At 42.4% G+C, this 25471-nt stretch overlaps 1 protein-coding gene across 3 annotated transcripts in view; it reads right to left on the bottom strand.

Moving 5' to 3' along the window:
- The window catches only part of LOC135509712 (LHFPL tetraspan subfamily member 6 protein-like), a 38128-nt gene that overhangs the window by 3578 nt on the left and 9079 nt on the right, over positions 1-25471 (bottom strand). The window lies entirely within an intron of this gene.

The raw sequence follows: 25471 nt of genomic DNA, 5'->3' as shown, positions 1-25471 counted from the left end.
TCCTCTGACAAATCAACTGTAAATGTCGGTGTTCCTCAAGGTTCCGTTTTCACTATATATTTTTACCTCTTGGGGATGTCATTCGAAAATATAATGTTAACTTTCACTGCTATGCAGATGACACACAGCTGTACATTTCAATGAAACATGGTGAAGCCCCAAAATTGCCCTCGCTAGAAGCCTGTGTTTCAGACATAAGGAAGTGGATGGCTGCAAACTTTCTACTTTTAAACTCAGACAAAACAGAGATGATTGTTCTAGGTCCCAAGAATCAAAGAGATCTTCTGTTGAATCTGACAATTAATCGTAATGGTTGTACAGTCGTCTCAAATAAAACTGTGAAGGACCTCGGCGTTACTCTGGACCCTGATCTCTCTTTTGAAGAACATACAGTGCCTTGCGAAAGTATTCGGCCCCTTGAACTTTGCGACCTTTTGCCACATTTCAGGCTTCAAACATAAAGATATAAAACTGTATTTTTTTGTGAAGAATCAACAACAAGTGGGACACAATCATGAAGTGCAACAACATTTATTGGATATTTCAAACTTTTTTAACAAATCAAAAACTGAAAAATTGGGCGTGCAAAATTATTCAGCCCCCTTAAGTTAATACTTTGCAGCGCCACCTTTTGCTGCGATTACAGCTGTAAGTCGTTTGGGGTATGTCTCTATCAGTTTTTCACATCGAGAGACTGAAATTTTTTCCCATTCCTCCTTGCAAAACAGCTCGAGCTCAGTGAGGTTGGATGGAGAGCATTTGTGAACAGCAGTTTTCAGCTCTTTCCACAGATTCTCGATTGGATTCAGGTCTGGACTTTGACTTGGCCATTCTAACACCTGGATATGTTTATTTTTGAACCATTCCATTGTAGATTTTGCTTTATGTTTTGGATCATTGTCTTGTTGGAAGACAAATCTCCGTCCCAGTCACAGGTCTTTTGCAGACTCCATCAGGTTTTCTTCCAGAATGGTCCTGTATTTGGCTCCATCCATCTTCCCATCAATTTTAACCATCTTCCCTGTCCCTGCTGAAGAAAAGCAGGCCCAAACCATGATGCTGCCACCACCATGTTTGACAGTGGGTATGGTGTGTTCAGGGTGATGAGCTGTGTTGCTTTTACGCCAAACATAACGTTTTGCATTGTTGCCAAAAAGTTCAATTTTGGTTTCATTTGACCAGAGCACCTTCTTCCACATGTTTGGTGTGTCTCCCACGTGGCTTGTGGCAAACTTTAAATTAAACTTTTTATGGAAATCTTTAAGAAATGGCTTTCTTCTTGCCACTCTTCCATAAAGGCCAGATTTGTGCAATATACGACTGATATGGACAGAGTCTCCGACCTCAGCTGTAGATCTCTGCAGTTCATCCAGAGTGATCATGAGCCTCTTGGCTGCATCTCTTATCAGTCTTCTCCTTGTATGAGCTGAAAGTTTAGATGGACGGCCAGGTCTTGGTAGATTTGCAGTGGTCTGATACTCCTTCCATTTCAATATTATCGCTTGCACAGTGCTCCTTGGGATGTTTAAAGCTTGGGAAATCTTTTTGTATCCAAATCCAGCTTTAAACTTCTTCACAACAGTATCTCGGACCTGCCTGGTGTGTTCCTTGTTCTTCATGATGCTCTCTGCGCATTTAACGGACCTCTGAGACTATCACAGTGCAGGTGCATTTATACGGAGACTTGATTACACACAAGTGGATTGTATTTATCATCATTAGTCATTTAGGTCAACATTGGATCATTCACAGATCCTCACTGAACTTCTGGAGAGAGTTTGCTGCACTGAAAGTAAATGGGCTGAATAATTTTGCACGCCCAATTTTTCAGTTTTTGATTTGTTAAAAAGGTTTGAAATATCCAATAAAATGTCGTTCCACTTCATGATTGTGTCCCACTTGTTGTTGATTCTTCACAAAAAAATACAGTTTTATATCTTCATGTGTGAAGCCTGAAATGTGGCAAAAGGTCGCAGAGTTCAAGGGGGCCGAATACTTTCACAAGGCACTGTATCAAGACTGTTTCAAGGACATATTTTTTCCATTTACGTAACATTGCAAAAATCAGAAACTTTTTCCAAAAATTATGCAGAAAAATTAATCCATGCTTTTGTTACTCTAGGTTAGACTACTGCAATGCTCTACTTTCTGGCTACCCGGATAAAGCACTAAATAAACTTCAGTTAGTGCTAAATACGGCTGCTAGAATCCTGACTAGAACCCAAAAAATTGATCATATTACTCCAGTGTTAGCCTTCCTACACTGGCTTCCTGTCAAGACAAGGGCTGATTTGAAGGTTTTACTGCTTACCTTTACTGCTTATGCTTTGTAGCATTACATGGGCTTGCTCCTACCGGTCTTTCCGATTTGGTCCTGCCGTACATACCTACACATATGCTACAGTCACAAGACACAGGCCTCCTAAATGTCCCTAGAATTTCTAAGCAAACAGCTGGAGGCAGGGCTTTCTCCTATAGAGCTCCATTTTTATGGAATGGTCTGCCTACCCATGTGAGAGACGCAAACTCGGTCTCAACCTTTTAAGTCTTTACTGAAGACTCATCTCTTCAGTGGGTCATATGATTGAGTGTAGTCTGGCCCAGGAGTGTGAAGGTGAACGGAAAGGCTCTGGAGCAACGAACCGCCCTTGCTGTCTCTGCCTGGCCGGTTCCCCTCTTTCCACTGGGATTCTCTGCCTCTAACCCTAATACAGGGGCTGAGTCACTGGCTTACTGGTGCTATTTCATGCCGTCCCTAGGAGGGGTGTGTCACTTGAGTGGGTTGAGTCAATGATGCGATCTTTCAGTCCGGGTTGGCGTCCCCCCCCCCTGGGTTCGTGCCATGTCAGAGATCTTCGTGGGCTATACTCGGCCTTGTATCAGGATAGTAAATTGGTGGTTGAAGATATCCCTCTCGTGGAGTGGGGGCTGTGCTTTGGCAAAGTGGGTGGGGTTATATCCTGCCTGTTCGGACGGAGCCACAGTGTCTCCTGACCCCTCCTGTCTCAGCCTCCAGTATTTATGCTGCAATAGTTTGTGTCAGGGGGCTAGGGTCAGTCTGTTATATCTGGAGTATTTATCCTGTCTTATCCTGTGTGAATTTAAGTATGCTCTCTCTAATTCTCTTTTTTTCCTTCTCTCAGAAGACCTGAGCCCTAGGACAATGCCTCAGGTCAACCTGGCCTGATGACTCCTTGCTGTCCCCAATCAACCTGGCCGTGCTGCTGCTCTAATTAACTGTTCTGCCTGCAGCTATGGAACCCTGACCTGTTCACCGGATATGCTACCTTGTCCCAGACCTGCTGATTTAAACTCGCTAGAGACAGAAGGAGTGGTTGAGATACTCTGAATGATCGGCAATGAAAAGCCAAATGACATTTACTCCTGAGGTGCTGACCTGTTGCACCCTCTACAACCACTGTGATTATTATTATTTGACCCTGCTGGTCATCTATGAAGAATTGAACATCTTGGCCATGTTCTGTTATAATGTCCACCTGGCCCAGCCAGAAGAGGACTGGCCACCCCTCATAGCCTGGTTCCTCTCTAGGTTTCTTCCTAGGTTCTGGCCTTTCTAGGGAGTTTTTCCTAGCCACTGTGCTTCTACACCTGCATTGCTTCCTGCTTGGGGTTTTAGGCTGGGTTTCTGTACAGCACTTTGTGACATCAGCTGATGTAAGAAGGGCTTTCTAAATACATTTGATTGATTGATTGAGAAGGGTAAGTTCACAATCCAGTCTGGTTGCAGCCGTAACTAGACCTTATTTGTATGCCTAGCAATCACAACTATACATTGTTTGAGACACACTTTTATAAGTCTCAGTCACAAACAGCTCCAAAGATCTGTGGTGGACTGTGTTAAACAGGATGCTAGTCTATTCCCAATCTACACACACACACACACGTAGGCATGTGCCCAACACATACACACGCACTCCGTCCTGCTCACATGGAAATGCTGGACACAACTACAGCACAGCGTCCCATGCCATGACAGACATTCCTGCCAGGCCCAGCCACTTCACAGATAAAGAGGTAAACAAGTCATAGATAGGCTCCCTTCAGTTATACCTAGAGATTGTAAATGCTCTACAACAGATCTGTTTGTGGTTCAGTGACAGACCCCAATATAACCAGTGTCACTGTATGTTACTCCTTCCCTCTTCTTTTTCATGGCCCATTGGGACATGGAGATGTGGCTACAACAGTTCATAATATGCTTTAATAATGCAGTTTATTAATATTAATTATTAATATCTTTAATATGCAGTTTATTATATGCGTTTTAAGAGTAGGTTGCTCTGTTTGTGACAACATCCACAGTGGGTTTGTTCCTGTGCTTGGCGAGGTCTGTGTCTCTGTGTAAGGGGAGGTCTGTGTCGCCTACACCACCGACAAGTCTCAACTCATCAGAATGATATGTAGGTTTAATCCTTTTTCCACTTTCAAAGCCAATAAAACACTCAGGATGAAATTAAATTCACATTAAAAAAAAAAACGCTCATAGGTTCAACATGTAATTACACTGAACAAAAAAAGGTGCGCAACATGTAAAGTGTTGGTCCCATGGGTCATGAGCTGAAATAGAAGATCCCAGAAATGTTCCATATGCACAAAAAGCTTATTTCTCTCAGATGTTGTGCACAAAATGTGTTTACATTGCAGTTAGTGAGCATTTCTCCTTTGTCAAGACAATTAATCAGCCTGACAGGTGTGGCATATCAATAATCATATTAAACAGCATGATCATTACACAGGTGCACCTTGTGCTGGGGACCATAAAAGGACACACTTAAAATGTTCAGTTTCATAACAAAACACATTGCCACAGATGTCTCAAGTTTTCAGGGAGCCTGCAATTGGCATGCTGACTGCAGGAATGTCAACCAGAGCTTTTGCCAGATTATTGATTGGTCATTTTTCTACCATCTACCAATGTTGTTTTAAAGAATTTGGCAGTACGTCCAACCGGCCTCACAACCGCAGAACACGTGTATGGTGTTGTGTGGGTGAGCGGTTTGCTGATGTCAATGTTGTGAACAGAGTGCCACATGGTGGCGTTGGGGTTATGGTTTGGGCAGGCATAAGCTACAGACAACGAACACAATTGCATTTTATTTATGAAATTTATTGAAATTTGAAATCACAGAAATACCGTGACTGTGAGGAGTGCGTACTGGTGGCAGAGAGGTCAGGCGCAGGAGAGCAAAGACTGTTACAACGGCACAGTTTAATAATCAAAATCACTGAACAAAACGAACGAATGAAATATATATATATATATATAACACACACGATGGGACAAAAACCCTTCGCACGCCAGACATAACGTGCATAAGCACTTACAACAAACAATTCCGGACAAAGACATGGGGGAAACAGGGGGTTAAATACACAATGTAATTATGGAATTGGAACCAGATGTGTGGGAAGACAAGACAAAACAAATGGAAAATTCAAAGGTGGATCGGCGATGGCTAGAAGGCCGGCGACACCGACCGCCGCCCGAACAAGGAGAGGGCCCGACCTCGGCGGAAGTCGTGGCAGCGACGAGATCCTGAGGTATGTGACCAGCATATCTGTATTCCCAGTCATATGAAATCCATAGATTTATTTAAATTGACTGATTCCCTCATATGAACTGTAACACAGTAAAATCTTTGAAATTGTTGCGTTTATATTTTTGTTCATGGATCTACAGTGCTTTCAGAAAGTTTTCATAAATCATTGTGTTACAGCCTGAATTCAAAATGGATTCAATTCACCCATCTACACACAATATCCCATAATGACAAAGTGAAAACATGTTTCTAGACATTTTTGTACATTTATTGAAAATTAAATACAGAAATCTAATTTACATAAGTATTCATACCACTGAGTCAATACTTTGTAGAAGAGCCTTTGGCAGCGAATATAGTTGTGAGTCTTTGAGTAATTCTCTAAGAGCTTTCCATACCTGGATTGTGCCATTTATTATTTTCAGAATTCTTCAAGCTCTGTCTAATTGGTTGTTGATCATTGCTAGACAACCCTTTTTTGGTCTTGCCATAGATTTTCATGTAGGTTTAAGTCAAAACTGTAACTCGGCCACTCAGGAACTTTCACTGTTTCTTGGTAAGAAACTCCAGCGTAGATTTAGCTTTGTGGTTTAGATTATTGTCCTGCTGAAAGGTGAATTAATCGCAGTGTCTGTGAAAAGCAGACTGAACCAGGTTTTCCTCTAGAATTTTGCCTGTGCTTAGCTCCATTACATGTCTTTATACTGAAAAACTCCCCAGTCATCCTATTACAAGTATACCCATAACATGACGCAGCCACCACTATGCTTGTAAAAACGAATTAATGTGTTGTATTGTATTTGCCCCAAACATAACATTTTGTATTCAGGACAAAAACTGAATTGCTTTGCCACATTTTTTAAAGTAGTATCTTTTAGTGTTTTGAAATAAGTTTATTTCTTCTTTTCACTCTGTCAATTAGGTTAGTATTGTGGAGTAACTACAATTTTGTTGACTCATTCTCAGTTTTCTCCTATCACAGCCATTAAAAACTCTGTAACTGTTTTAAAGTCACCACTGTCCTCATGGTGTTAATCCCTGAGCGGTTTCCTTCCTCTCCGGCAACTGAGTTAGGAAGGACACCTGTATCTTTGAAGTGATGGGGTGCATTGATAGACCATCCACAGAGTCATGTAAAACTTCACCATGCTCAAAGGGATATTTGAAAAACCTCCCTGGTCTTCATGGTTGAACCTGTGTTTGAAATTCATTGCTCGACTGAGGGACATTACAGATCATAGTGTTTAATATTATGATTATTAAACACTATTTTTGCACACAGACCATGTCCATGCAACTTATGCGACTTGTTAAGCACATTGTACCCCTGAACGTATTAGGCTTAACATAACAAAGGGGTTGAATACTTATTGACTCAAGACATTTAAGCCTTTTATTTTTATTAAACATAATTCCACTTTGACATTGTGGGGTATTGTGTGTAGGTCAGAGACCCAAAATCTTATTTTAATCTAGATAGATGTAGGCTTGATTCATGAATTATATTTTGCAAACACCAAGACAAAACAGTTCTCTCATCTACGGTATGGTCTTGGTTATCTTGGAGCTTACCTCTCTGCTGCAGCAGTCAGAGCATGCCAAGCGCTCCTCGTCTATCTCCTGACTGTGGATGCAGGCCCCACATCCTAACCCTGCTGGCCTGACTGCGCAGGAAGCAGAGGACCGGGGGAAAGAGACCGGCTCAGATAGATAAATATTAATCCCCCCTTCCCTCGCCTCGTCAGTGTTGAGGCATGAAAGAGACAGCAAGGGAGCAGGCAGACCATATGGTCACAGAGGAGCAGCCAGCCAAAGCCTGCAGAGGTTCTATTGCCTGCCACATGAACACCCTATTCCCTTTAATTCCCTAAATAGAGGGCCATTTGGGACGAGCCCAGGGACTCACGACTTCAACACCTATAACACCAGAGAGACTATACTCGGAACTCTACCGCAGCTCTGTGAAGAAAGGAGCAGAGAGGGGGTTTAATCCTACAAATCCGACTATTGCAGACATCAACAGTATAGTAGTCAGTGTGCTAGCTGTATTTATGTTATGTTATATTCATTTGTTCCCGGTGTATGTAAACGTGTTCACTACCAAACCACAATGGAGATATTTGTGAGAGACAAAAAAGAGTTTGACTGTGTCCTTGTTCTACTGGAAACCAAAAACAGTGTCAGAGAGAGGAGACGAGTTGGAGATGATAACTTCAGTATGTACTGCTAATATGGTGTTTATAGAGTAGGAGTTGAGCGAGTGAGTGACAGGGGTGTGTAATGATGCAGGAAAGGAATGTAGTGTGAAGTTATACAGATTACAGTGAGGCTGTGACTATGGTAATAGAGGCGGGGCTGGATTCGATACGTGTGAGAGGGAATGGGGAAATTAGGTCAAAACTGACTGAACTTCTGAGCAGCAGCAGCACTACAGAGCACAGCATGTGTTGATGTCCTATATACTACAAATCTCTGAAGTGCCATAGGCCACAAAACAACAGATGAAATATTGCCAGGAGCATATTCTGTGCTTCGATCTGGCACTGTATAAGACTTCTTATACTATCATATGGTGATGGTATCCGTTCTACTAAAGCAAGAGCATTGCTTACAGTATAAATCTTGCTTTATCTCTCTGTGTACACAACACTGACCTAACACTGAGGCCAGGATTCAATACGATCGTGCATTGTCAACAATAAAAGGCAATGTTCCTGTGTTTGGGGAGACTGCATTCAAGGTAAACATTGCAGATGTCAACTCCAACGGTGCGGTCATATATAATCCCGGCCTAAATACCTACCACTGAATAAAATGTTGCAGGTTTAATAGTGGTGGAGTATAATAGAAGTTGTGCCTCAGTCGGTCTGGTATTCCTAACTCCTCTCACTCAGCTCCTACAGATGCTTTATTCAAGAAACCCTCTGCATGGATTATTCATTATTTTTCCTCTGGATATGTGTCTTAGTCTTATTATTATTTATTTCCCCTTGTCTGAATTGACATATCACCCATCGCGGTGCCTTTCTCCATCGTGGTGCCTTTCTTTAGTAGCAGCAATCCCTATACTCATTTGACGTTGGTATTGTCTCCACTGAGTATTTTGTCTGTAGTTCCAGCTTGGGTTTTAATCATACTAAAGGCTTAGCGAACTATATATCAAAAATCTTACATTCCCTCTCTCCCACATCCACTCCTTTGCCTTGGAGACACTGAACAACACACTGCTAATTCCCTGGATTCTGTGATCACAGATTGCTTTTCTCTAAGTATGGCCAATTATAACAAAGGGAAATCTTTGAGTTATAATTGGTCTCCTCCTATTTTGGATGAAATCAAAATCAAATCAAAGTTTATTGGGCACAGATTTGCAGATTTTACTGCAGGTGCAGCGATCTAAAACAATGCACAAATAATCCCCAAAAATGCAAATGAAATTAAGAAATACGAGGACGAGCAATGCCAGAGTCCAGAATATATAAATATACAGTGCCTTGCGAAAGTATTCGGCCCCCTTGAACTTTGCGACCTTTTGCCACATTTCAGGCTTCAAACATAAAGATATAAAACTGTATTTTTTTGTGAAGAATCAACAACAAGTGGGACACAATCATGAAGTGGAACGACATTTATTGGATATTTCAAACGTTTTTAACAAATCAAAAACTGAAAAATTGGGCGTGCAAAATTATTCAGCCCCTTTACTTTCAGTGCAGCAAACTCTCTCCAGAAGTTCAGTGAGGATCTCTGAATGATCCAATGTTGACCTAAATGACTAATGATGATAAATACAATCCACCTGTGTGTAATCAAGTCTCCGTATAAATGCACCTGCACTGTGATAGTCTCAGAGGTCAGTGGAAAGCGCAGAGAGCATCATGAAGAACAAGGAACACACCAGGCAGGTCCAAGATACTGTTGTGAAGAAGTTTAAAGCCGGATTTGGATACAAAAAGATTTCCCAAGCTTTAAACATCCCAAGGAGCACTGTGCAAGCGATAATATTGAAATGGAAGGAGTATCAGACCACTGCAAATCTACCAAGACCTGGCCATCCCTCTAAACTTTCAGCTCATACAAGGAGAAGACTGATCAGAGATGCAGCCAAGAGGCCCATGATCACTCTGGATGAACTGCAGAGATCTACAGCTGAGGTGGGAGACTCTGTCCATAGGACAACAATCAGTCGTATATTGCACAAATCTGGCCTTTATGGAAGAGTGGCAAGAAGAAAGACATTTCTTAAATATATCCATAAAAAGTGTCGTTTAAATTTGGCCACAAGCCACCTGGGAGACACACCAAACATGTGGAAGAAGGTGCTCTGGTCAGATGAAACCAAAATTGAACTTTTTGGCAACAATGCAAAACGTTATGTTTGGCGTAAAAGCAACACAGCTCATCACCCTGAACACACCATACCCACTGTCAAACATGGTGGTGGCAGCATCATGGTTTAGGCCCGCTTTTCTTCAGCAGGGACAGGGAAGATGGTTAAAATTAATGGGAAGATGGATGGAGCCAAATACAGGACCATTCTGGAAGAAAACCTGATGGAGTCTGCAAAAGACCTGAGACTGGGACGGAGATTTGTCTTCCAACAAGACAATGATCCAAAACATAAAGCAAAATCTACAATGGAATGGTTCAAAAATAAACATATCCAGGTGTTAGAATGGCCAAGTCAAAGTCCAGACCTGAATCCAATCGAGAATCTGTGGAAAGAACTGAAAACTGCTGTTCACAAATGCTCTCCATCAACCTCACTGAGCTCGAGCTGTTCTGCAAGGAGGAATGAGAAAAAATGTCAGTCTCTCGATGTGCAAAACTGATAGAGACATACCCCAAGCGACTTACAGCTGTAATCGCAGCAAAAGGTGGCGATACAAAGTATTAACTTAAGGGGGCTGAATAATTTTGCACACCCAATTTTTCAGGTTTTGATTTGTTAAAAAATTTGAAAATCCAATAAATGTCATTCCACTTCATGATTGTGTCCCACTTGTTGTTGATTCTTCACAAAAAATACAGTTTTATATCTTTATGATTGAAGCCTGAAATGTGGCAAAAGGTCGCAAAGTTCAAGGGGGCCGAAAACTTTCGCAAGGCACTGTATATACACTACCGTTCAAAGGTTTGGGGGTCACTTAAAAATGTCCTTGTTATTGAAAGAAAAGAAAACATTTGGTCCATTAAAATATCAAATAGATTAGAAATACAGTGTAGACATTGGTAATGTTGTAAATGACTATTGTAGCTGGAAATTGATTATTTTTAATCAAATATCTACATAGGCATACAGAGGCCCATTATCAGCAACCATCACTCCTGTGTTCCAATGGCACGTTGTGTTAGCTAATCCAAATGTATCATTTTAAAAGGCAAATTCATCATTAGAAAACCATTTCGCAATTATGTTAGCACAGTTAAACTGTTGTCCTTCTTTTGACTAGTTGAGTATCTAGAGCATCAGCATTTATGGGTTCGATTAGAGGCTCAAAATGGCCAGAAACAAAGTACTTTCTTCTGAAACTCGTCAGACGATTCTTGTTCTGAGAAATGAAGGCTATTCCATGTGAGAAATTGCCAATAAACTGAAGGTCTTCGTACAACGCTGTGTACTACTCTCTTCACAGAGCAGTGAAAACTGGCTCTAGCCAGAATAAAAAAAAGAGTGGGAGGCCCCGGTGCATAACTGAGCAAGGGGACAAGTACATTAGAGTGTCTAGTTTGAGAAACAGAAGCCTCACAAGACCTCAACTGGCAGCTTCACCCACAAAACACCAGTCTCAAAGTCAACAGTGAAGAGGCGACTCCGGGATGCGGGCCTTCTAGGCAGAGTTGCAAAGAAAAAGCCATATCTCAGACTGGCCAATAAAAAGAAAAGATTAAGATGGTCAAAAGAACACAGACACTGGACAGAGGAAGATTGGAAAAAAAGTGTTATGGACAGACAAATCTAAGTTTGAGGTGTTCGGGATCACAAAGAAAAACATTTGTGAGACGCAGAAAAAAAATAAAAGATGGCGTGCTTGACGCTATCTGTCAAGCATGGTGGAAGCAATTTTATGGCCATGTGATTTGATGGGGGTGCTTTGGTGGTGGTAAAGTGGGAGATTTGAACAGGGTAAAAGGGATCTTGAAGAAGGAAGGCTATCACTCACTATCATTTGCAAATGCCATGCCCTGTGGAAGGTGCATAATTGGAGCCAATTTCCTCCTACAACAGGACAATGACCCAAAGCACAGCTCCAAACTATGCAATAACTATTTAGGGAAGAAGCAGTCAGCTGGTATTCCGTCTATAATGGAGTGGCCAGCACAGTCACTGGATCTCAACCCTATGTTTACATCTGCTCCTGCCACGCCCTCTACTTCTCATCCTGTGTATCCCTAACCTGCCACCACTCCCCCAGTACTCTCTCCCCGTGTGTGTGTGTGTGTGTGGAGACAGGTGTACTGGAGGCAGAGCAGATCCCCATCAGCTGCAACCTCTTCCATAGTCAAGACCTCTACAAATACTCAGCCCTGCTTCTTCCATGCAGCCAGATCGTAACCTCTGCTCGGTCAGTCTGCGTTTTTAGCCGTTTGTTCATGCTTCGATCATGTTTTCGTGTTATGCCTGGTTTCCCTTGCCTGATGCTGTTTTCCTCTCTGCCACAGTTCTGCCCGCTCTGACTTTGGCCCCCGTCTCCAGTCCCATGTCTCATCAGTCCTGCTACTCTGTCCTGGACCCTCCACTCCACTGCGTCCTTGGATTCCTTTCCGGACCTGATTACCCAGTCCCAACTCTCCTTGCTCCAGCCTCAGCACCTGGCTTCCTGCAACCTGCCCGGCCTTACCCTGGCCTGCACCCCATCTTCCACCTGTGTTTCAATAAATACCTTGGTTACCTCATCCCAATCTCCTCATCTGCTCTTGGGTTCACCTGTTCTGCTCCGCGTGACACCCTATTGAGCTGTTGTGGGAGCAGCTTGACCTTATGCTACGTAAGAAGTGCCCATCAAGCCAATCCAACTTGTGGGAAGTGCTTCAGGGGGCATGAAGTGAAATCTCTTCAGATTACCTCAACAAATTGACAACTAGAATGCCAAAGGTCTGCAAGGCTGTTATTGCTGCAAATTGAGGATTCTTTGATGAAAGCAAAGTTTGAAGGACACAATTATTATTTCAATTAAAAATCATTATTTATAACCTTGTCAATGTCTTGACTATATTTCCTATTAATTTTGCAATTAATTTCATATATTCTGTATACCACCCCTATCTTGTCACAACACAGCTGATTGGCTCAAATGCATTAAGGAAAGAAATTCCACAAATTAACTTTTAACAAGGCACACCTGATCATTGGAATGCATTCCATGAAGCTGGTTAAGATAATGACAAGTGTGAAAAGCTGTAATCAAGGCAAAGTTTGGATACTTAGAAGAATCTCAAAATAATGTTTGCATTTGTTTACAACTTTTTTAGTTACATCATTTCATACATAGTTTTGATGTCTTCACTATTCACAACTGAGTGCATAGAACATAAAAATCATCTGTCCTCAGTTGCAACACTCACTACCGAGTTCAAAACTGCCTATTGAAGCAACGAAAGCACAAGAACTGTTCGTTGGGAGCTTCATGGAATGGGTTTCCATGGCCGAGCAACCGCACACAAGTCTAAGATCACCATGCCAAGCGTCGGCTGGAGTGGTGTAAAGCTCGCTGCAATTGGACTGAAAAGTGGGAATTATTTCTCTGGAGTTGTGAATTATGCTTCACCATCTGGCAGGACAATGGACAATTCTGGGTTTGGCGGATGCCAGGAGAACGCTACCTGCCCCCATGCATAGCGCAGTTGTCAAATAAGAATGGAGCTGCAGGGGATGGCTGCTGTTTTACAAGCTCCTGACCTAACACATTTCAGGTAAGACCTAGATGCCGAAGTAACAACAGTTTATTAATCCAAAAGGGGCAGGCAAAGGACAGGTCAAGGGCAGGCAGGGGTCAGTAATCCAGATAGGTGGGGCAAAGGTACAGGACAGCAGCCCGGCTCGGGGCAGGCGTAAAAGGTCAACAACGGGAAAACTAGGAAACAGGAACAATCGAGAGACAGAAACAGAGGGGAAAATGCTGGTAGGCTTGACAAAACAAAACGAACTGCCAACAGAAAAACAGAGCACAGGTATAAATACACAGGGGATAATGGGGACAATGGGCGACACCTGGAGGGGGGTGGAGAATCACAAAGACAGGTGAAACAGATCAGGGAGTGATATAACCAACTTTGCTATTTTGTTAAATTTTTTCACATAGTTTGTAACGCATTTTGTACATAAATGTTGTTGCTACCGTCTCTTATGACGGAAAAGAGCTTCTGGACATCAGAACAGAGATTACTCCCATCGAACTGGATGAAGATTTTTTATTTCATGAGTCCAACGCAAAGGTATACTGCTTCCTGGAGTCTAGGCCCAAATCCCCTTCATTCGCGTGAAGAAAAGACAAAAACACAGGAGGCAGAGATCTGGGTGACTTGTGAGAATTTGTCGGCATGAGTAAATCACCACTACCCTTTGTATTATTGGCCAACGTGCAATCATTGGAAAACAAACTGGACATTCTACGATTAAAACTATCCAACCAACGGGACATTAAAACTGTAATCTCTTGTGTTTCACTGACACTTTCCCAAACGACGATAGGGATTATATAGAGCGGGCTAGCTTATCCGTGTTTCGGCAGGACAGAGCTGCTAAGTCTGTTAAAATGTGGGGTGGGGGTGTGTGTCTATTTGTCAATAACTGCTGGAGCGTGATGTCTAATATTTAAAAAAGTCGAGGTATTGCTCACCTGAGGTAGAATACCTCATGATAAGCTGTGGAACACATTATCTACCAAGAAAGTTCTCATCTATATTATTCGTAGCTGTCTATATACCACCACAAACCGATGCTGGCACTAAGACCGCAATCATGAGCTGTATAAGGCCATGTGCAAACAAGAAAATGCTATTCCAGAAGCAGGGCTCCTAGTAGCTGGGGATTTTAATGCAGGAAAACTTAAATCCTTTTTACCTAATGTCACATGTGCAACCAGAGGGGGAAAGAAATAAAATAAAAAAACTCTAGACTACCGTTACTCAACACACAGACACATACAAAGCTCTCCCTCGCCCTCCATTTGGCAAATATGACCATAATTATATCCTCTTGATTTCTGAATACAAGCAAAAACTAAAGCAGGAAGTAAGTGACTCACTCAGTACGGAAGTGGTCATATGAAGCGGATGCTACGCTACAGGACAGTTGTGCTAGCACAGACTGGAATATGTTCCGGGATTGATCCAATGGCATTGAGTGTACCACCTCAGTCACCAGCTTCATTAATAAGTCCATTGACGACGTCGTCCCCACAGTGATCGTACATACATTTCCCAACCAGAAGCCAAGGATTACAGGCAACATCTGCATCGAAGTAAAGGCTAGAGCTGCCGCTTTCAAGGAGCGGGATACTAATCTGGTAGCGTGAAAGAAATACCGCTATGCCCTCAGTAGAACCATCAAATAGGAAAAGCGTCAGTACAAGACTAAGACTGAATCCTACTACACCGGCTCGTGACACTCGAACGTGGCTGGGCTTGTAAACTATTACGAACCACAAAGGGAAAGCCAGCCACGAGCTGCCCAGTGATGCATCCTATCAGATGAGCTAAATGCCTTTTATGCTCACTTTTAGGCAAGCAACACTGAAGCATGCACGAGAGCACCAGCTCAGGTCCGGATGACTGTGTGATTACGCTCTCCGCAGCTGATGTGAGCAAGACCTTTAAACAGGTCAACATTCACAAAGCCTCAGGGACAGATGAATTACCAGGACGTGTACTCAAAGCATGTGTGGACACACTGGCAAGTTTTTTCACTGACATTTTCAACCTCTCCCTGGCCGAGTCTGTAATACCTTCATGTTTCAAACAGACCACCATAGTCCCTGTGCCCAAGAAAGCAAAGGTAACCTGCCTAAAAGATTACCGCCCCGTAGCACTCACGTTGGTCGACATGAAGTCCTTTAAAAGGCTGGTCATGGCTCATATCAACACCCTAGACCCACTCCAATTCACAAACCGCCCCAACAGATCCACAGATGACTCAATTGCACTCCACACTGCCCTTTCCCACCTGGACAAAAGAAACACCTACGTGAGAATGCTATTCATTGACTACAACTCACCGTTTAACACCATAGTGCCCTCAAAGCTCATCAATAAGCTAAGGACCCTGGGACTAAACACCTTCCTCTGCAACTGGATCCTGTACATCCTGGATGGGCCGCCCCCAGGTGGTAAGAGTAGGCAACACCACAGCTGATTCACAACACTGGAGCCCCTCAGGGGTGCGTGCTTGGCCCACTACTGTACTCCCTGTTCACCCACGACTGCGTGGCCAAGCATGCCTCCAACACCATCATCAAGTTTGCTGATGACAACAGTGATGATCACCGACAACAATGAGACAGCCTATAGGGATGAGGTCAGAGACCTGGTGGTGTTGTGCCAGGACAACCTCTCAATGTGAGCAAGACAAAGGAGCTGATCGTGGACTACAGTAAAATGAGGGTCGAACAGGCCACCATTAACATCAACGGGACTGAAGTGGAGTGGGTCGAGAGTTAAGTTCCCTGGTGTCCGCATCACCAACAAACTATCATGGTCCAAACACACCAAGAGAGTCGTGAAGAGGGCACGGCAACACATTTTCCCCTTCAGGAGACTGAAAAGATTTGGCATGGGTCCCCATCTCCTCAAATTTCTACAGCTTTACCGTCGAGAGCACCCTGACCGGTTGCATCACCACCTAGTATGGCAACTGCTCGGCATCTGACCATAAGGTGCTACAGAGGGTAGTGCGTACAGTTCAGTACATCACTGTGGCCAGGTTTCCTGACATCTAGGACTTATATACTAGGCGGTGTCAGAGAAATCCCCCCCCCCCAAAATTGGTAAAAGACTCCAGTCACGCAAGTCGTAGACTGTTCTCTCTGCTACCGCACGGCAAGCGGTACCGGAAAGCCAAGTCTAGAACCAAAAGGCTCCTTAACAGCTTCTACCCCCAAGCAATAAGACTGCTGAACAACGAAACTAATCAAATGGCCACCCAGATTATTTACATTGACCCCCCCCCCCTCACATTACAAATGACCTTGACTAACCTGTACTCCTGCACATTGACTCACTACCGGTGCACCCTGTATATAGCCTCGTTATTGTTAAGTACATTTCTTGTGTTACTTTCAATTTTTACTATAATTTAATAAATATTTTATTACCTCTTTCTTGAACTGCATTATTGTTTAAGGGATTGTAAGTAAGCATTTCACGGTAAGGTCTACCTGTTGTATTCGGCGCATGTGACAAATAAAATTAGATTTGAACTGTAAAGTTTGGTGTAGGAGGGATAATGGTCCAGGGTTGTTTTGCATTGTTCGTGCTAGGCCCCTTAGTTCCAGTGAAGGGAAATCTTAACACTACAGCATACAATGACATTCTAGACGACTCTTCGCGTCTAACTTGATGGCAAAAGTTTACAATGAGTGGACAAAACATTAGGAACACCTGCACTTTCCATGACAGACTGACCAGGTGAATCCAGGTCAAAGCTATGATCCCTTATTGATGCCTACTTTAAATCCACTTCAATCAGTGTAGATGAAGGGGAGGAGGCAGGTTAAAGAGGGATTTTTAAGCCTTGAGACAATTGAAACATGGATTGTGTGTGTGCTATTCAGAGGGTGAATGGGCAAGACAAAATATTGAAGTGCCTTTGAACGGGGTATGGTAGTAGGTGCAGGCGCACCGGTTTGAGTGTGTCAAGAGCGCTGCTGGGTTTTTCACACTCGACAGTTTCCAGTGTGTATCAAGAATGGTCCAACACCCAAAGGACATCCAGCCAACTTGACACAAGTGCAGGAAGCATTGGAGTCAACATGGGCCAGCATCCGTGTGGAACACTTGACACCTTGTAGACTCCATGCCTCTGCTCTTTCATCATCCCATATTCCCTGCATGGTCAGGGGAGTTCAGTGAAGGAGAGGCGATGGACACAAACAGGATCGGGGGAGTGCTTCATATGTTGATTGTAAGATCAACGTTCAGTCCATTATAATTTCGCTTGGAGGAGAAAGTCTTGAGCTGCAGGAGAAAGCAGGAGAAAGCACGTAATAAAGAGGAGCGACTAAGAAAAAGTGAGTGGTTGACTTATGGTTGTAGGTTTGAGAGTGAGTGAGGGATATAAATTGTGTGGGATTAGAACGACTGCAAAAGAAGAGCTTTAGAGGAAATCAGAAGTGGGAGAAGAAACAATAGGAAGACACACAGCAAGTGTGTGCCATGTTTGTGTTAACGTCTGTGTTGTTTGTGGTGACTGTGTGGGTTCAGAGCCATATGTTCTGCCAGGTTGTCATGGTGGCACCCGTCCATTTGGCCTTCTAGAGCACCTAAACCAATGACCACACAGAACAGCACAGTAGTCGACCGTCCCACCCCTACACCACCGACAGCACCCTGACCACACAGTAAAGAACAGCAGACAGCCACCAACCCAGCTGTTATAACCAAGGAGAAGAAAACATCTACCGGGGTTGGCTTCTAAACTCAGGACAGTATGTGCAGCAGCAGTGTTGACAGACAGACAGACAGGCAGGCAAGTAGACTCACAGGCAGATAGACGAGATGAACATTAGGAAATATAGGCATTTTACAGCTGTTAATTATGCATCGAACCTGCTCTGCATATTTAACCACCTGACTGAGAGTCAGTGATTTACTTACTACAGATTGAATATGTATCTATGTCTAAATTACTGTTCTACTGTGTGTGTGTGTGTGTGTGTGTGTGTGTGTGTGTGTGTGTGTTTGGGGTCAGGATTATGAATGATGTCTGAGACTAACCTCGCTTTCTGAGACTAATTTTGGCAGCTACAGTGATCAACTTTGTCTGTATCCGTAAGCTATAATGAAAGCCAAAGAATTATAAAAGCCAATATAATGAAAGCAAATTAATTTTCCGTAGGCGGTTGGTCAGACGAGGCAATACCTCTGTTCTCCAGCCTCACAGACGTGACAAAGGAGACTGTTGCAGAGCTTTCAAAGGTCTCTGGGCTGCATCCAGCCTGCCTGTACTGTGCCCCTGAACTCAACAGGCTGGCACCAATTTTGTACACATTTGTCTTTCTCTCTGGAATGAACCCTTTTACTGTGCATTTTACCTGTTAAGATTGTTCTAAACTTCCCAAGTTGTGATGTTTGTTTTACTATCTACAAGAAACTGGAATTTATGCAAATTGTGATGATGCAATATAAGAAAATCTGAGAATCTCCCATTTCCATGATTGCTACAAGTTGGCCTCATTGCTGATGTTTTCATATAAAGACTTGATAAAAGGATGGATTGGAATCTACCCTATTTGTGTTGCGGTGATATCTTCAAACAGTAATGCTACAGTAATTCAGCTCAGGAATGTGGGTATTAGCAAATGCAAGATGTTGTCTGTGGGATATGTTCAGATTAAACAGATCCACAATGGCTAAATCACAGGGATATAAAAACCTGTAATGGAAGATCTTATCAGCACAGCAGATCCGTTTGTTCTTGCCAGCTGAACTGCAAAGCTGAATATTTTCTGGATGTGGTATTGTGAGTGTACCCATAGCTACATCAGCTTTCCTTGCACACATTAATGAATTGACAAGATCTCACGTCGGATAGTGAAAATGAGAGCAGCCAACCAACCAGACCAGCATACTGAAGCTCACCCTAAACACTTGAGCATGGCCTGCCCTCACTTCCTCACAGCTTAGGAAGCAAAAGAAAGAAAAAGAAACAAATCACAGCAAAATATCTACTTAATTCTTATCAAAAACATCATTATACATGTAAATAATGTTCTGATTTTTTTCAAACCAAAATACAGTTATGTAGAATATTCTGTATAACAAAAATATACTTTTTTCCTAAGCAGAATCCACATATTTATATACATTTTTCATAGAAAAATTATTTTTGGGAGAATACACACAATATAGCACTATGTGCACATTCAGATGGTAGCTGGTTTCTGTATTACAGTTCTACTAATTACTTCTACCACTTGACCTATAAGGTCAAGATCACTCCACCCTCTGAGGATACCATAAATCATAGTTGGTGGCAGCATCACGCTGTGGAGATGTTTTTCAGTGGCAGGGACTGGGAGACTAGTCAGGATTGAGGGAAAGACGAACGGAGCAAAGTACAGAGAGATCCTTGATGAAAACCTGCTCCGGAGCAGTCAGCACCTCAAACTGGGGTGAAGGTTCACCTTCCAACAGTACAACTACCCTAAGCACACAGCCAAGACAACACAGAAGTGGCTTCGGGACAAGTCTCTGAATGTCCTTGAGTGGTCCAGCCAGAACCCGAACTCGATTCAACATCTCTGGAAAGACCTTTAAATAGCTGTGCAGCAGGACTCCCCATCCAACCTGACAACGCTTGAGAGCATCTGCAGAGAAGAATAGGAGAAACACCCCAAATACAGGTGTGTTGAGCTTGTAGCGTCATACCAAAGAAGACTCGAGGCTGCAATCGCTGGCAAAGGTGTTTCCACAAAGTACTGAGTAGAGGGTCCAAATACTTATGTAAATGTGATATTCGTTTTTTTATATACATTAGCAAAAATGTCTAAAAACCTGTTAGGTTTGTCATTATGGGGTATTGTGTGTAGATCGCTGAGGGGAAAAAACTATTTAATCCAATTTAGAATGAGGCTGTGACGTAACAAAATGTGGAAAAAGTCAAGGGGTCTGAACACCTTCCGAATGCACTGTAATGTATTAAGAACAAGTTGATTGACAACATCATGAAAGATTGGAAGAATTGAATAAACCACCTTTGGGCTATGATAAAAAAATATTCCTCTTGGTTCAAAATTGCCCCAGTCGGTAGTTTGAACATTAATGCATAGGGTCAGCATACGCAGCTCTCCTTTGCCTAGCTTGAAGTAACTTTATTTGAGCCGATTTCATATTTTGCGCATGCTTATTGCCTAAACATGTTGTGTGGGTATTGCCCTGGGGTAAACTGTGTACATTTGGGTGTCTCCATAACTTGGTGGGCCCTTTGAACAGAACAAAGCTAGATAGTGAGCAAAAAAACAACACCAAAAACAACACCAAACAATTTACCTGATAAATGGACACTTTTGCACCTGAAACAATTTTCCAAGTTTAAATAACATAACACCTTGTTTGCAACATCAGAGTGGAAGAGTGGTAGATTAAAGATGGGTGGTGAGAATGAGAAGAAAGGAATTATATTCTTTCTGAAGTGGATCGGGAGAACCGAGTGGTTGCAATTTGCGAACGACCAGGGGACCTAGAGAAAGTGAGTTCCCACATTTCACCTTCTACTGACAATTCAAGGTTGTGGTACTTTGAATGAGATTTGAATCACATGTATTGTTCAGGAGTGGCATGGAAGGGTTCGTAAGGAATTGATGTTGAGTTGAAACCGTGTCTTAGCACATTGATAATGATGACCACTGGTTTGGGATATAGCCTGGCTATTGATAAAGCATCATCTCGTCATGTTGAAAAGGTGTGTGTCCAGTAGGAGAGTGGTATTGTTTTTCTGACTACTTCATGACAGAATACATCCAAATGTCCATCGACTAGGTGCTTGTTCGAGGTCAATACGGCTGTGTACTCGCCTCACGGACAAATAACAGGCAAGAGCACCTGTCAAGCTGCACTCAGCTCTGCTCACCCTGTTATATAGACAAACAGGATATTTGAATTACACGGTGGAGAAAGAGGGTCAATTAACCAAACACTGGCACTGGAAACATTTGATCCGTTGCCACAGCACATTGGGCATATCAATTATTTAAACTATTTCCTCGAATAGGCTATTAGGCCTTGTATAAAAAAACATTATACAAATAAATGACCTATAGCTTTTACTATAGCTATTCCTGGGATTTCACAAAAAAAGATATGGCCTATTGCAGAGAGGCTTGCATAGTCTATAGCCCGGGGGTAGGGAACACTGTTCCTGAAGTGCCACAGGTCCTGCAGGATTTTGTTCCAACTAGGCACCACACCTGAGCTACAGAGCTAATTGATCAGTTCAGTGATTGACTGAATTCAACACACCTGTTCTTCCAGGTTGGTTAATCAAAAACATGAAGAGCCTGCTTGGCACTCCAGGACCAGGGCTGCCGACCCTTGACATAGCCAGTTGCGCAAGGGAACAGCTGGAAGAGAGTCTTGTGATGTGTAGCCAAAGTAAGAAGTTAAAAATGAGCTAGATATTTGGGATATGGGATAAATATCAATATTTGCCAGTCAAAATGCAAGAAACATAGTGAACAGATTATGAAATGGAAGATCTGCAGTGCGTTCCTCCAGGCGCGTGGTCACCGGGCGCTCAAAGCTCTACCATTGATTAGACCTAGGGCTCCGTTTTTTTATTTGGGATATAACAATGATGAATGTATTATTGTTATCAAGTGAGTACGCAATTATTGTCCATAGGCTGTATAATGCAGTGATATAGGCTATTCTGAGTAACCACTCAAACGTCCTGTTTTGTATCATGCCAAATTAACTACATAGGCCGACAACCTAGGCCTGATTACGCAACCATTTGGATCAGTTTGGGTCTATTCTCGACATAAAAAAAAAAGGTCCAGAAAGGTACATTAGCAGACCACTTAAATGATGTATTCTGTCTGGCTGTAGCCCAGTGTTAAGATTGACTTATAGGAAAATAAATGCTCCATGCCCGTTCTTAATGCTGTAGACTATTTTACATTCAGCAAGCAAGAGGAAGTGACTCTCATCCAATGGGCTATTAGTAGACTAAAGACAATATGTCTAAATAAGTGTCCAACAAACTTTAGCATTTTCCTGGAAGTCCAAAAGAGGAATAATTTGGTCAGCGGAGGGGCCATCTGCGTAATTGCGCAACAGAACAAAGACAGACGGGCTCGAGATGTAGCCTTATAGCCTAGAAGCGGGTGCATATAAGGCCATAATTTACAAGCTCAATGTTAGGCTTAATACTGCAGTGAATATATCCAGTCTATTTTAAACAGTGAAATTATTAATATTTTTATCAGATAAGGAAATCATAGCTAGCCTACACTATGTGCACTCCGAGGCTGCGCTGAGTGCGCTCCCTCCCAGTCCCCAGGTACCAGCTGAAAAGCTACCCTATTGTTCCAGGTTTTTAGGCCCAAGACATGTATCCTACCTAGGCTACAATAACACATTGTACTGAAGAATGGTATTATTGTTTGTAGCCTACAAGGTCAAGGCACATTAGCAGGCCGGTAATATGGTGTATTTGTTCAGGATGTATCAGCAAACAAAAACATGCTAATATAGGGATTACTCGTTGCATTATCAGCGAGATAGTGGAGGAAGTTGTATCCATAGTTTCTGCGTTTCACTTCTTTGCTTTAAAAGCATTTAAAAATGAGGTGGATAGGTTTCTTCTTGTGGAAGAAAAATGACAGTTTACTCCCAAACTCATTTTCAAACAACTAGAAATCCTTATATTAGCATGTTTCTTAGCTGATTCATCCTGAACAAAATGCCCAATCAGGCAGGCTATATGCTATAATGCATAGGCTGTCATTTGCATAGAATAAAATAGACTTTTTAGAGCTACTCTGAGTGTATTTGTGAGTAAATCTGGCCTCAACGCACATCACTGGCATGTAAGAACCAGTGCATGGACCAGAGAACAGAATTTAGGATGACAGTCTCTCAGCAGCAACTTCAATTTTCACTGAGGTGTGAAGTGAGAGGTGTGAATTTCCTTGAATACAATAATGGCAGCAGAGCACCAAAAGCCTACTTCCCCCTCCCAAAGGATGAGGCCTCACACCACTATGCAGAGGCCATAAAAGTACAGTTACCCTCTGTCAAGAGAGAGGGTATTAACCCAGAATACTGGACATTGAGGACACCGAGACAGACTGTCAACCTGTACAAGTCTGGAACAGTAATGTGAAGGGAAACCTCAGACCTTTATTTTCAGCAGGCTTTTCACAGGATCAGAGAGAGAGTGCTACCTATATCTCCCCCAATAGAATCCCTATACTTTAATGACAACAGTTTCTACAGCCTAGAGGGGAGATCAACCATCTCCAGGCCCAGGGACATGTACCAGTCTGTGGTGATCTAAATGCAAAAACTGGACAAGAACCTGACACTCAGTACACAGGGGGATAGAAACCTACCTGGGAGGTGACAGCATTTCCTCCCCAATATGTCACAACTATGAAAAAATAAAAACGGTCACAACTCCTGCAGCTCTGTCGCACGATGGGTCTGTACATAGTCAATGGTAGGCGTCGAGGGGACTCCTACGGTAGGTACACCTATAGCTCATCTATTTGCCTTAGTACTGTAGACTACTTTATCACCGACCACAACTCAGTCTCTCAGGGCGTTCACATTTAGCCAACAAACACCCCTATCAGACCACAATACAATATAATAATGAATATATAAACTATAATAATCACAATCTACTTGAACAGAGCAATACTTATGAAGCATCAAAGCCGAACAAACTGCATGCTGCTAAGAAATGCTATAGATGGAAGGAGGGTATTGTAGAAGCCTACCAAAAAATGATTGGCCAACAACAAATCCAATTCCTCCTAGACAACTTCCTGGGCAAAATATGTCACTGTAATAGTTAAGGTGTAAATTTAGCAGAAGGAAGCATGAACAGTATATTTGACCTAACAGCTAACATATCAAATTTAAATTCAAGCATAAAACCTAAGAAAACTAAACAACAATGCCAAATGGTAGAAAGAAGAGGAAGGGAAGGTCTGCTAAGGTACATAATAGTACATTTTGGTAGATAGAAGGTGCTCTTTGGTAAAAGGGGTAAATTGGTCATCAAAAAGAAGGGAGGACCAAGGCACTCTTCATATAATTAATTAAAATGCCTTTATTAGTACGGCATGTTTTTTTTTTAAACCGGCGCGTTCCGGCTGCATGGCCTTCGTCAGGGAGTACAAAAAATAAGAAAGGCAATGTCCTCTTTTGAACAGCTTTTCCAATTAGCCCTAATTGAAAGAGGGAGTGGTTACAAAATTGATTGGACACATCTAGTAAGAAATACTATACACGTTAAAATGTGAAATACTGTAGCGGTCTTATCATAAAAATACAACTCCAAGCTAGAAGTATCAGAACACTAAAAAGGTAGTTCTAACCTTAAATATGACTGGGAGAAATGTCAAGAATAAGAAAGCTAAATATTCCATAGTACACAGCAAAACATGAACAACAGTCTAAACATAGCTCAGGGAAATTAAGCAAAATGTCCACGAGATGACAGAAAATGGACCCATCATGACCCTATAGGAAGGGATAGAAATCCATACCTTCACTTAAACCCGGGTACTTAGTGGCCTGTAGTTTGTAAATCCAAACACTTTCCCTTTGGTTTAATTGTTTAAGACGGTCCCCTTTTCTAATAGAGGCCAGAATATAATCAATACACCCCCCCCCCATACATTTTGAAGGCTGAAACAACTAAATGTGGAATAAATCAAGGGATATGAATACTTTGATGGCACTGTATGTACCAAAGACATGTTAAATCAGCTTTGTGTTTTTCTTCCATGTGTAATATGTGGTAGTCTATGTATTATACAACGGCACAATCATTATTTAAATTATATATATTTTTTAAGAGCAGATCATGACTGCCGGTGTGACATTAATACTGTCACCTCAACACTCCAGGGTTCCTCCAGAAACCCATTGCTACATTGAACCATTAATGGATCCACCAAGAACCCTTCAACTAACTGAAGGTGCAAATATGAACCATTAACTGGCAATGGATCCTTGAG

This window comes from Oncorhynchus masou, chromosome 22 (assembly GCF_036934945.1).
Source record: "Oncorhynchus masou masou isolate Uvic2021 chromosome 22, UVic_Omas_1.1, whole genome shotgun sequence".
NCBI lineage: Eukaryota > Metazoa > Chordata > Actinopteri > Salmoniformes > Salmonidae > Oncorhynchus > Oncorhynchus masou.
This window is presented reverse-complemented; position numbering and strand designations above follow the sequence as displayed.